This window comes from Serinus canaria, chromosome 3 (genome assembly GCF_022539315.1).
Source record: "Serinus canaria isolate serCan28SL12 chromosome 3, serCan2020, whole genome shotgun sequence".
NCBI classification, from domain to species: domain Eukaryota; kingdom Metazoa; phylum Chordata; class Aves; order Passeriformes; family Fringillidae; genus Serinus; species Serinus canaria.
The window spans coordinates 3,758,799-3,772,722 of NC_066316.1; the positions used below are offsets into that span (position 1 = coordinate 3,758,799).

Here is a 13,924-nt window from a genome sequence, read left to right on the forward strand (position 1 = left end):
CCTTTTGTGGTGCCTTCACATCATTCTCTAAGGCTCCAGAGGCAAAAGATTAAAAAACAAATTCTTTCATGTCTAATTTCAGTTTAACTTCTGTTATGACTCCCTGTCTCTGGCCTTGTACCAGGATTTCCTCTGCCTTCTGAAGCAAGAGTAAACTCAAGTATTAAATAAAACCTTCTATTTAAAAAGAAAACAATTGAACTTTTCATGTGTAAATCTACACATTTGTTCTAGAAATTTAGTACTGATCTATCATCTCTAACACCTCTATCAAAAAATCCCATGCTGAATAAAACTGAGGGCTTTTCCCCCTTTGTTGACAATACAACAAATAAATTCAAAACAAGAGACAACTGTGCACAGACAATGTGAGAGTCAGAGCAGATGAAGAGTTAATAAAGAAAAGCTGATTTCCTGTCCATTTTCTGTGCCTGAGTTGTCCTCTCCTGTTTCAATATGCATATTGTACTCTGATTTCAGAGAGATCACAAACCCTTGCAGACACTGGTCCCTGTGTCACAGGCAGGTGGGTCCTGCACAAGCAGGACCTGCTGAGACATCCCCTGCCCCAGCAGCACAGAGTTACAAAGTCATCCCTCACAGCTAACAGGGAGAAGAGAGGACACAGAACAAAAAGGGAGACAATTCAGACAGAAAAGATAAACTGAGGACACAGCACAGCCTTGATCTCCAGCTGATCTCCTGCCCTCAGCACTGCTGGAAACTCTGGCTGAAGCATGGCAGACTCACATGGAGCAGTCCCAGTTTCATGCACTTGGAAATGGAAGGCGCTGCTGGCAGAGGCTTAAGGCACAGCCACGAGCTCAGGAGCAAGCTGGAGCCAGCTGAGCTACCTCAGGTGGCAGACATGGCCCCTCACACACTCAGTTGTGGAGGCTGAGCTCATTCCAGCCATGCTGAGAGCTCTCCATGCCTTGGCAGGGATTTGGGCACAAAAGCAGCAGATCAGGGAGGGATGGATCTGCTGGAGTGGCCAGTGAGATCTGCAGCCACTATCAGAGCCTGTAGCTGCAGTGCTGCTAAGTCTGTCAAAGGAGGTATGAAATCATACCCAGTTAGGTCATTCTGAGAGTTGCAAATATCACTGTACATGAATCATCACAATATAAATGTGATACTCTAAATGTTTTTCAAAATAATCTTTTAGGTGCCTAGGATCTGAAGTATGCAGAAAGAAGTTTAAAATGCTGGAGCAGAAGACAGGAGAAACTTGTCCTCTTTGTTCTTGCCAGAACGATGCTCCAAATTCCCCAGGAAGTACATTGCCCTAAAAAGCACAAACACTATTTCCAAATGAGCTTAAAATCCCACCAGGCACACATATGCTCCCAGACACCGAGCTCCAGAACACCAGGAGAAACTCCTCAAAGATTTCCAGCATAACTTTTCCTTACTGTGTTGTATGCAAAGCCCACAGGCCATTTCTGACCGCACCCTTGCAGGTGTGGAGCCCCATTCTCACACCTCATCCACAGTGTGGCAACACTGGCTTAAAGAGGATGCTGAAAATGCAGCAGAATGCACAGGACAACAGCCCAGCATGTTCTCCTCCAGGGCATAAGTGTGGGACTGTTCCCTAAGTCACCTTTTTAGTTCAGGTAACAACAGTGCAGAGCCAAGGCCCCAGCACTGCACAGCCCCAGGAGCAAGGGCATTTCAGGGGCTGAATATGGGGATATGGCATTTAAAAAGGAGTAACTTCTGGCTGTATAATTACAAACTGCATCATTATGCATGTGCACGACCAAAGGAGAGGACAAACTGAGGTCACCCAGGAAACTTTGATGCTGGCATTTCTTCACCTCAGAGCATCTGACTTTGCAGCTTTAATAATATTCTTGTCATGAAGGGGTTTTGTTTAATTTATATATAGATTATGGGTTGCTGTCCATTGGCAGACACCCACAGTATTGGCTGAATGCAGTTTAAACAGCAAACCTTCCCTCTGTTGGGAACACCTGTTTCAGCCAGAAGAGCATTTCACTGCAGGTGTTAAACTCTGAATGAAATAGGAACCTGTTTTGATTCTGTGATCTGCCCAGGGATGAAAACATCATTTATTGTACCCATCAAAAATTACTAACTTGATGGTTATGGAATGGGGAATGGTGCATATGACCTTTGTTTTAAACTACCATTGCAGACTTTAAATAGGTTTCACAAAAGTTATTGTTATTAACATGAATATTACAGGAATTAAATCAGCCCCTTACAGTCAGTTATCACAGTGCTTAAACAAAGCTGATATCTGCTGAGGTATCAAGAACTCTGTTGTTCCTAAAGGAAGACTTGGAGACAAATCTGTTGCCTGGTAGAGACAATGGTGAAGATATCACCAGAGTTAATGAATGGTTTTAAATGAGACAGAATCCTACAGCTTGTCCTGTGATTAAATGGGCACAAGGTGACCTTTGCCTCTGCCACACCTGGCTGCTGGGTGCTGGCTGGGAGGTGCTGGGGCACCAGGAGGCACAGGGGGCACTGTCCTGTCCCACAGGCTGTGAACCTGCAGCCACCCATCAGAGTTAATGCCACATTTACAGCCAAGGCTAGGGAGCAACACAAGGGAACAAATTCCTAAGGCACAATGGACTGCATTTCTTTGAAGACACCCCATTTTAATTTCTGAATGAGGAGTGAATAAACTGTTTGGCCATTCAGAAGGAAGGAACACGACCCAGTCACATCCCACTCTGTTGATTTGCTATTCATCTTTCTTTGGTGCCCCCCCGCTGGGATCAGTGCTAGTGGGTCTCACATTTGCTGTGCATATTTAATTTTTTTGTCACTGGAGGAAAAAGTAGTGAGTCTGGAAAAGGTCTGGTCTGGAAGAGCTGCAGTACACACAGCAGGGATCAGTGGTTCCCTAAGGATGTCCCCTTGCAGCGTGTCCCAGGCCCTGGTCAAAGTACCAGCTCCAGGTTCCAGACAAGTGCTTGTGCTTTGGCTTTTTCTGGGAAGAAAGGGGTGAGTTTTGATGGTGTGCAGAATCTTTTAACAGCCTCCCACTCCTCACAGTCCCAGTGAAGAGATGTCAGGGCCCTGAGTGCCCTATGAGGGGCCACTCTCCTCTTTACTCCATTTAATGTGCTAAATGCCACCTCATGAGCTACAGTACCTTTTACAGAAATCAATGTAAAACTAAGTTACTAAGCATGTGAAATTGGCTACAAATAGCAAAGGCATTCTTCCAGGGAAGAGCCACATTTTTTTCTATCATGCCATAGTTTTCAGCTATTATTGTCATTTCTTAAATATAAGTATATATAGTTGGTGCTAAACTGAGTTTACAGCCTGTTGTAATTCCATGCTCTCATCTATTTTTCTGCCCCAGCAAGCCTAACTGCCAAAACCAGGAAAAATCCACCCCATTCACAAAGAGAAAATCATTAAGCCTGCTTCTACCTATATAGCAACTTAAATACCATAAATGTTAATACTGAGCATTGCAAAGGGCACTTGGATATGTACTGTGCTGCCTCCACTGATTCAGGATATGCAATAACTGTGCAATACAAGTCACTAAAGACTCCAAAAGCTACTGGAAATGGAGCATGTCTGGACCTGTGGAGCACCATGCCAATGCTGTGTTATCCAGCTTTTTACCTGGCAGCTGGCCAAACCCAATAAAACTAATTACCATGAGATGCTTTTATACAAATGGAAAGCCTGCAGTTCGAGACAATCCAAGTGCTGAGCTCTGTGCAACAGGCAAACACCAGTGCCAGTTGTTTTTTTCTTGTGGACAAAGGGGCAATTTGCTCCTGCTCACTCCAACAGAGAAAGTCACAGCTCTGTTCTCTGGATCTGCTGCTCCTGGGAGACAGCAGCAGAGAGGACCTGACTATCACTGCTATGATAGAGATGACTCCCTTGGTGCACTGAAACACTTGCAGATCCCCTTTCATTCTATGCAATTTTTAGTTGCTTTTTGCAGATGATATTTTTTTTCACACATCCTTCAATCTGCCACTGCCATAAGGTTTCATCCAGTCAGGTCCAACATGCAGACACAATTTCCTGTTACAGAGACTCCCACAGACTCCTTCAACCCAGCATGGATGTAGAAGCTTTCTAAAAATCCTCTACTCCCTGCCAAAGCTTTTGGAATTCACACAGAAAAGATCACATGGCATGTGACAGGGCTCACTAGTGTGACCCAGAGCTCCTGACAGGGGAGCAGAGACACAAATAAAGCTGCTAAAGCAGTTCTGGTGCCCCCAGCCACCACACCCAGAACTGGTTGCCACCAGCACCACAGCACATCCCAGTCTCACACCCAGGATTCTGTTGGAATCAAAAAGCTGTTGATATTCACCCTGATCCTCTGAAAAATGTTTTTCATTTGAAATGAAAAAACAACAGAGAACAAGAGTCTTTGCTCAGGATGACAAAAGCAGGAAGATTATTTGATCTGGAGAGTAAATCTGTCTCCTCCATAGGCTTTGATATTTGGGATGGCACTGAGCAGCCATTTTCACAGTTCCACAAATTCTCTTCCTGGTCCGTGACTACAGACAACACCATCACTGTTGGACACTCCCATCCCATCTCCCAGTTCACACCTAACTCACCTTTACACTACTGTACAGACAATAGCAAAGTGGTTCCCTCAACTCCACTGGACTGCCTCACCCTGTGCCTGAATCCAGCCACGTGCTCCAGAGCCCCCTGGCTTAGGGCTGGGGCTGCCCACTGCTCCCCACACACATCCATGGATTATGGCTTTAGGGGCAGAACACATCATTTGCTGCTGGAAAGGCAGCTGGAAAGTTTGGTGCACTGAGTCTATCAAATTCTTTAAATGATTTGAGAATATTTACTGGCAGGTGCCAGCACATCACCGTTTTTCACTCCTTTTCCTTCACTGTTGCTCCCATCCTAATGGACCCTTCCCAGAACCCTCCTGGGAATCCATCAGAGACCTGTCCTCTCCTGCCAAGACTAGCCCAGGAAACAGTGGCTGAAATAAGGTAAGAGACATCACACCAAGAAAATGGCTCATTAATGACAATGCTCAGCACAAAACAGGCACCAAAGATCCCTCCTGAAAGAGGGGATCTGTGTCTGACAATGTGTATCTGACTGTAGGGAGAGCAAAAAATAGCACAGTTTAAGGAAGGACACACAGTGAGGCTCCCAGGGGCACTTCTAGCCAAGCAGGAATCTTTCCCTGGGAGTCTGCAAAAGCCATTCTTTGTCTCACCTGCTGCCCAATTTACTGTGCTCTGTACAGGTCACAAGAAGCCAGCTCAGAATGTTCAGGTACAATAGAACACCACTCTCAACCCCCAGCCTCCAAAGCAAGGCAGGCTCCACACTGCCACGGACACCTTCAGAGCAGGGGACTCGGAGCAGGCTCTGTCCCTTCTGTAAAGTTTCAAGGGCATTCCCTTCCTCCCAAAGAAGGCTGCCTGAGCAGACGACTGCACCACTTTGGAGCACCTTTCCCACTCTGCAGGCTGTGAGCCCTTAGTCCAGAGCATCCACCAAAGTCATATGCATTTTGAAACACAGTGACTCTGCAGCCTTGGCCAAGAGTTCCAGCTGCATTCCCCAAGCGTTGTGCTCACTGTGCTAAAAAGCACCTGCAAAGCAGTTCTTTCTGGTATTTACTTTGTAAAATTAAAGTACAGGGAGGGAAAAAAAATAGAAATCAGTATCTTTCTGCTACCCCTTAGTTTGCATAAGCAGTCAATGGTAAATGTCAAATGGCAGCAGTGCATTAGAAAAGGATCACACTGAAAAATTCCGTCTTCAAGGCCAGATCCCAAACCCCTCACCAGCCTCAAAACTGCTCCAGTTTCACACACAACATCCTACATTAGGAGCATGTACACTAATGCCTAATTTAGCCATCACAACTCCAGGAGTGTGGGAGTCGGGGAGACTCCAACAGCACATATGCAGAGAGCTCTCTCGATGCTGAATTTTAGGAAATGCTCCCCTGCTTCAGACAGCTCTGCCCAGGTTCAAAGGAAGGAACATGGAATACGTGAGATCCAAGCTCATTAGAGGAGCAGGTGGGGATGTCTGCAGCTGAATAAGCAGGTTGCTTTGGGAATAACTTGAAACAGATGTCCTTAGTGCTCCCGGAACATTTGCTGCAAATAAATTGCAAGTTCAGGGTTTAAGGCTGAGCCTGTCATTTATCTCTTTAGCAACTCCTCTTCTGTTTTCTTCTGCCTCTTTCTTTCAGAGCAGAAAATCTCTTCTGTAATAAGATAACTTTAGAAGCTAGAGAGCAAAATCTGCTTTTTGATTGAGCAAGGGAAATGAAGGACTCCCTGCTAGATGAGCTTTACTGATATTTCAGGTAGAGAATACTGGGAGATGCCCTGCACATCGTCCAGGACAGACACACACATTCAAACAACATCAAAGCTCACTGAAGAAAACCATCAACTAGACTTTATTAGGGAATTTCCCTTCAAGATATTTTCCCAAAAACATTCATTGTTCAGGCTGGGAAGTTGAGGTTTTACATATGTTAAGTTTACCCTGCAAACTGTTATTTCAGCACAGCGATGCATTCAATCATATCAAATTTCTGAAAGAGATGAGGGACACTCATGTATGACCCCATACCCAAATCCTGGAAAATATTCACTCTGGACTAGAACCATATTTGCCAAAAGATTACTTAAAGTACATGTTAAGGACACTTGATTCCCCTTCATTCAGGAACATTTTGCTTTGAAAGACCGAAGCACACAGCATTTCACAGAGGCAGTGTTCTGGGAGCTCTGTTTGGAGACACCCCAGCCTCTGCCAGAAAGGAGCTACTGATCATCACAAAGCCCCTTTCACTTCCCATCTAGAAGGTGCCATTGAGATCCATTCAGGTTTAGCAACCAGGCAAGGCCCAGAACATATTTAAAAAACATTACACAGATAACGAACAAGGGACTAAAACAAGCAACAGCTTCTAACTCTTACTAGCACAGAAAATGGGACTTACAAGTCTCCTGCCTTAACCCACAGCGATGTGTCTCTTTTGCCCGTGCTGCTGGGACAACCTTTCCTGTGTGCAAGTCTCTTAGTAATGCGCCTAACTCAAAACTGTGCAAAAGAAACTTCCAAAAATCTGCACAGAGGATTAGCTCAAGTCTCAAGACAAACAGGCAATAATTCACCCACTCCATCAGCACTACCAGAAGTTAGCATAAAATAAATTCCATGGGAGTTCCCAAAAATGTCAGATGACAATAATACCTTAGTGAGGCAGAGCATATTTTATGCATCCTGTTCATTAGCTGAAAAGCCTGTCTGCATGACTGTTTTTTCTCATTTGAATTAATCACACTGTATATTAAGAAGAGACCCACTGAGCTCTTTGATACATAAAGTATTTAAAAGATGTTATTAAAAAAGTTATTTTGGAAAATTGCAATTACACCTCTATGTGTACATTTGCATTTATTGCTTCTCTTCCTGTCAGCCTGCATCAAACAGGAGACACATTGAGTGTTTCCACAGCCAGAGGTTTGGAGCCATGCTAGAGATGTTTCCAGGGAAGTAACAGTATTACAGTATTATCCTGGTGAAAGGCTACACATCTTCCAACATGTATTTCACACTAAGTGTATAGAGTACCTCATCTTCCATCTACACCCCAGTTCCAAACTCAGGAACCCAGAAAATCCAAGCTCAGCCCGGTCCATTAAGTAGAGCCAACAACCTGCTGTGCACAGAAGCTCCTCTATGTGCAACATCTCAGTTAGTCTGGAGCTTTAAATATTTCAAAAAGCCCTTTGCAAGGCAACAAATCCATCAGTCCACCAATGTACATCCCCTTATGTGAATTAACTGTCTTACCTAAAAGGAACTTCCACTTTTTGCTTTGGCCTTTACAGGCAGACAATTTTTCTAGCTTGAGATTCTCTTCCAACTGATACAATAAATGCAGCCACTGCCAGTTTATCTCCACTTACTCTAGCATCAGGCAGCTCTTCTCCCTTCCTGATGTTCACCCCTAAACTATCCATAGACAACAGCCTGAAACATCCAGCCAGCCCTTAAAGTGATACTTGGGCACTGATTTTTGTGTACAGGACAAGCATAATTTCTGCATATAGGGCTATCACCCTGCTACCATAATTAAAAGCAGGAGAATAGCAAAGTTTTAATTCCAGACCTCTAAAAAGTCTCATGGAATTTGTGAATCACAGCAGCAAACAGGTTTCACTCAGACCCCCATGGACAGCGTTGGCAAAGGCTGACACAAGGGCAGCAGCTCCAAGTGCTAAATGGATAAAGTGGCATCCCCAGCAGAATTTTTCTTCATTCATTATCAATGCATTTTTAGAGTCACCACATAACCCTGCCCACCCTTCCCCAGAGGGATATGGGTATCGAGTCATTCGTCAGCAGAATATTGTCACATTTTACAATATCACCCTTAAGTACACGAGCTCTCCACAGGACAGTGCTGGAGGTTATTGATTCTGAACCACTGACACAGCAGACAGCATCCCCTCAGCAGGAGAGATGCCCAAGGTCAAATGCCTTCTTAAAATACACATTTGGCTACAGGAGTTTCATTAAGTCCAATAAACCATCAGGTATTGACTGGTGGCACTATTTATAAATAATCAGCCTGTGCAGTGCTGACCCCTTTTTTATTTAATGAAATTTGCTTCCTCTTGTCAGTGTCAGGTACTTTGAGTCGGCAAAACGCTGTGACCTCTCCTAGGCTAAAAATGAAACTGTGTGTGAAGACTGTCATAAAAGCCCAACAGCAGCTCCCGGAAATAGCATGTATCCATTTAGGCAATATAAACAAGATGTCAAGTCTTTAGGAGCGTGAGCTGTTGAAGCAAGCACCAAACCCTCCCTAGACATTTGCATACCACAGACAGGGAGTGAGGGAGCTCTTTCATTCAGCCTTCTTTAAATAAATAATATATTATGCAGAAGCAAAATTTGTGTTATTGCAGCAGTAACAGCAACTCATTCTGAATAAAGGCATCCAGGAATTAAAGCGCTCGCTCTTTGTGCATTTCCTAAAGGGAAAGAATTTCCTAAAGGCAGGATTGCCTATAGAGGAGCTGTGATGTCCCACAGCACTGTGGGCCCAGCCAGGGAAGGGCGGGGCAGGGCCCCAGCAAAGCCTCCCTTCTCAGAAGTCCAGTTTAGGACCAGCATCCTGCTCTGCTCAAGCCCCTACACTCCCTTAGTTCAGCATTGCTTCCGCCTCCTTAGCCCAGACCTAAGGAGGGAGGAGCTTTATCCACCACAGGCTGGCAAAACCTCATTTTGAGTCAATGATCCTTTATTTCCCAATGAAATTTCCTTACTCCTATTCTTTATACTACAGTGACAGAAGCAGTAATCCCTTTTCCTCTTTCTGAGGTAGTTTGGACACCTGACCTTTAAATTTTCAGGTAGGGGTGGGGAAATCACCAAAAAAAAATCCAGGAAACATAAGCTCATCCCTTCAGGCCATTCTATATTTTGCAGTTCCCTGGTGTGCTATGTTTCTAATTGCTGTGGTCAGAATACATGCAGGAGAGGGAGCTGCTGTTTTACAGAACAGCCTTTCCTACCCAGGTGTGAAGTGTGGGACGTCAGCTGACCGGGAGAGGAGCTGTCGGGGTTAAACACAGCACCCAGACTGTTCTCTCCCCAAGGCCCAGCCTTGCTGTACTCGCCCTGGAAGCTGCCAGGGTTTGTTTCCATGCACACCCCCCATTCTCACAGCAAGGGGTGCATTCCTGGTGGGTGGGTGTGTACACATTTGTAGTCACTACATCGCATGGGGACATTCTGATTTGCAAGTGAGCAGCGTTCAGTCACACCACACTGTAACGAATATGGGGCATGGGGAGATAAGGAGTTATTACAAGGCAGGATTAAACCCTTCAGTTGATCTGTATTGATTTTCTTTGTGCCGTACTGCCTGCCTGATCATACATCTCCCCATTCCCATCCCGCTGCTGGGCAGGAGGGGGCACGGCTCAGCCAAGCCCGCAGAGTCTGGCACAGATCCATGGAGCAGAGGAAAAGCCGCCGGCATCCTTGAGTGGTTACAAATTACAGACCTCTCACCAGGGGACCGGGCTGGAGCCAGGATCCAGCTCTGAGCGTGCCAAAGCCAAGTACAGCTAAATTACACTCCCAGCGGCTCAGCCAAGCAGCCGCTGTGGCAGACACAGCTCCGTGCCCGGGGCCACCGTGCCCATCCACCCACAGCACCCCAGGCATGGAGGGGCCAAACTGTTCCCTGGCTGTCACACTTAGCCCAGGTTTAGCCCTGTCCACGTGGAACAACCAAAATCCCCTCGGGGAAAGGCAGACAAGAGTTGCACAGTGGGAGTGCTGAGGGAGAGCTCCCGCTCCTGCACGCTCAGCAGCCACGGGTGCTGCAGTGCTGCCTTTGCTGCTGCACCAGCACAGAGCTCCCTTTTCTTCCAGCCCAGACTGACCCAGGAGCAACTGCTATGTGACCAAACAGTTCCCACTCCTCCCTGCTGACCGGGAAGCAGCAGATTATTGAAAAGCAGGAATTATTTTCAGCCTTGTTAGCATTTGACAAGCATCATTTCAACCCTAACATTATAGGTGTTTAATAGGGCCATACTGAAAGTCTTTGAACCTTGCAATCAATACAGCTGAGCCGCTGCACAAAATTTACAATTGATCTGTGTTTCACTTCATTAAATGTTAGTTTTACAAGCTTTGAAGATAGGCCTGCTTAAAATTGTTTAACAGCCTGTGGCTGAACCACCAGCTCCAAATGGCCACGCAGCACTGGCTGAAGGCTAACCCCACTAGTCAGTGATCTCTTGCCCTACAACAGTATCAAACTCACTTTTAACAACCTGTAACATGCTCAGCAACATTCCTTTGAGCCCAAAGAACACTGACACAAACCACTTAGAGAAACAGAGAGCACAGACAATAAAACTGAAACCCTGGGCCCACCTTCTTTGAACACCCATCTCAGATGTGGCTGAGCTGCCCACCCTACAAGCCCCAAGGAGAGACTCTTGAAAATTCTTCAAATACTAATTTTTTGAACATACCAGCTCCCCTGGAGCAAGCAGGCACATGTTGTTAGTCACTTGGAGACCACACAATTCTCAGGTGGACTAAGCCACACAGATTTTCAGCAATAATAAAGTGCACACCCAGCAAATTAATTATCAAATCTGCTTTCTGGCTTCCCTTCCTTGATCCACTGAGTTAATAGTGAAACACAAAACCTTGATTCCTGCTACACCAGGATGGCTGAGAGGATCTATCAAGCCCTTACTCCACAGGCAATACTCTGCGTGGGATAAATTATGAGGTCTGATAGCAAACCATCACTCTGCTACCACTACTAACACACAGTGTTACTTATCTTCTAGACAAGTGTAATATTTTAGTGCAAATGGGTTTATGTACTGGTATTTCCTCATTTCTATGGCCTTGCCTCGCCAGCCTCTATATTTTCACTTCCACAGCCAACAGCTAGTAATGGAGAAAAATACTGTACATTCATTACAGATGAAAACAAAAAAAAATTCCACATCCATTATTTCTTTATGCTCTGGTTAAAGGTTATGCTTTCCTCTCCATTCCTGTCTCCTGCAATTTTTTAAGCCCTTTGCCAGGGTAATGCTTGGAGTAGGTAAAAATCTATTTACACAAACAAGTGATATATCGTACAAACCACCAGATAAGAATCAGCATTCCTGAAAATTAAAACATATATATAATATACACACATCTCAGTAGCTGAGGAACTTTGTCACCTACCACGTGCAGACAGGCTGGGGCCTCCTTTCTTCTCCTGCCATCTGGAGCTGCTTCTGGAATCGCTGCTCGGCTCCTTTGGAAATGGCCACTCACGGCTGTGCTGAGGGCTGCTGTGACAGTCCTGCCCCACGCCTGGGAGCCTGCTCCCCTCAGAGGGAACACTCCTGCTCGGCAATGGGTCTCAGAGGATCAGGACACATTTACAGCCCCAATAATCAACTCCCCCATTCACCAAATAATTGGATATGGCAAAAGCACAGAAAACATTTTTGCATTGGTACTACACATGACAGACCAGAATCTCCCAGATGCCACTAGTGAGATGTTACGCTTCAGCAATTACTCATTCCCCTGCCAAGAAATGGGAAACTCCTTTGGTTGCCAGGAGCTCTGTGGCCAGGAGGGAGACACACATACAAAGTGATCAAAACCACCCCTGTAACACATCCCAGGGAGGTTCACAGCACCCACTGCAGCAAAGGAATTCAGAGAATTCTCCTTTGTGCATTATTTCTCTCCCTCATCCACCCCTTTGCTTTGGGCCATGCTGACAGCAGAGGCTGGGAAGTGGAATGCTGGACTTGGAGCTAAAGCATTGCAAAATGCAATGTTTATTGTCACTGTCTGCAGGAGAAAAGCTGTTTCTCTGACATTTCTACACAAAACAAACACACTCCGATGGGATAAAAGGAGCGGGGAGCTGCTCCAGCCACAGTCCAGCATGACTCCACAAGGCCCAGCAGCCTCTGCCATCTTGCCTGGCACCGCCACTAAACCAACTCCAGACCCAAGGCAGGAAAGGAGAAGAACTGAAATCAGCTCTCAGCTGCTAAGTTTTATTCCTCTGAGCATTGACAAAACCCAGATGGTCTTTTCTCTGAGTGAAGACCATTTTGCACCTGGAAAACTCCAGTTGGGAAGAGAAACCAGAAGGCAAAGGGGAGAAATCTGCTCATGAAAGCACTTTGCTTTGCAAACAGAGCTGTACCCCTCTAATCAGCAGCAAATGTTCCTGTGCACAGCAGGAATATCTGCAAAGCAAACCTGTCTCTCAAAAGAGATGAAGGCATTTCTTCATGTCAATAAATATTTCCCATTGATGCAAACAAAAAAAACCCAAACAGACACCTGTTGGAAGGTTTAAAATTGAGGGAAAATATGTTAATAAATGGTGTTAATGAGGCTGTTTGGGATCTACCTTTCTTTTCTGAAATCATGTGAAGGATTGAGGGGCCGAAGTCAGCAGCAGATTGGAGGGACCTTCCCTCAGGAGAAGAGTTCAAACATGAGCAATGCTCCCAAGCAAAGGCCACCAAGCATTCCCAGATGCCTTCCAGTAGTAACACAGAAAATAACACTACATATTAACATAAACACTAAGCTAAGACCAAATAAAATAACTCTGTTTTTCAGGCCCAGGCTCCACACACCCAGAGTAAACCCCACACAGAGTTACCCCTCTCTACCAACTTGCAAGGTGAAATTGATTTTTAATCCTTTTTAATCACTACCTGTGACAATTCCCGTGTAATTTACCCACTCCTCAGGAAATCACAAAAGACACACCAAAACAAGAATAGAAATTGCATTGTTTTGAGGTAATTTTCCAGTCATTTGTACCCATGAAATCCCAGTTAACAGGACTGCCTGTGTAAAGCAGCAATAGAAATGTGAAGGGATTTGGGCCTTTTTTTTTAAGTGACTGTCTGGTAAACCAGCATTAATTTTCTGGTGGGTTGGAATACTGTAAGGATCACTCAAGTAATAGAAAACAGAATAAAAACTTGGGTTTGTGAGCAGTTATAGCTCAGCACTGCAGTCATTTTTGATGCCCTTTGGACTTCTTCATGTATCTGAAAAGAATGAGAACTCACAGGACACATCTGAGCAGAGAGTCACTTTGGTTACACAGCTCTCTTCTAATACCATCCCTTAATTGATGTAATTTCAGCTCCTCTTGTTCAGGCCACTGGAATTTTGAGGTTAGTAATATGCAAAATAGGAACTAAAAATGTGGTTAATAGACAGTTTAGCCCAAAACCTTTTTGGGAGCATATTTCTTCTCCTGAAAGAAAAAGAAAAAAGCCTGCCTAATATTTCCTCTCCAACCAAACAAATAGCATGGGGTAATTAGATTAAACATCTTTCCCTCTTGCAA

The 13,924-nt window shown here is 45.0% G+C and overlaps 1 long non-coding RNA gene across 1 annotated transcript in view; it reads right to left on the reverse strand.

Annotated features, from left to right (window-relative positions):
* Positions 1–12,066, reverse strand: part of LOC127059422 (uncharacterized) — a 76,812-nt gene extending 64,746 nt beyond the window's left edge. Inside the window, exon 1 of the long non-coding RNA XR_007777188.1 lies at positions 11,767–12,066. This is a non-coding gene — a long non-coding RNA (uncharacterized LOC127059422). The remainder of the gene's footprint in view (positions 1–11,766) is intronic.
* Positions 12,067–13,924: the final 1,858 nt, after the last annotated feature.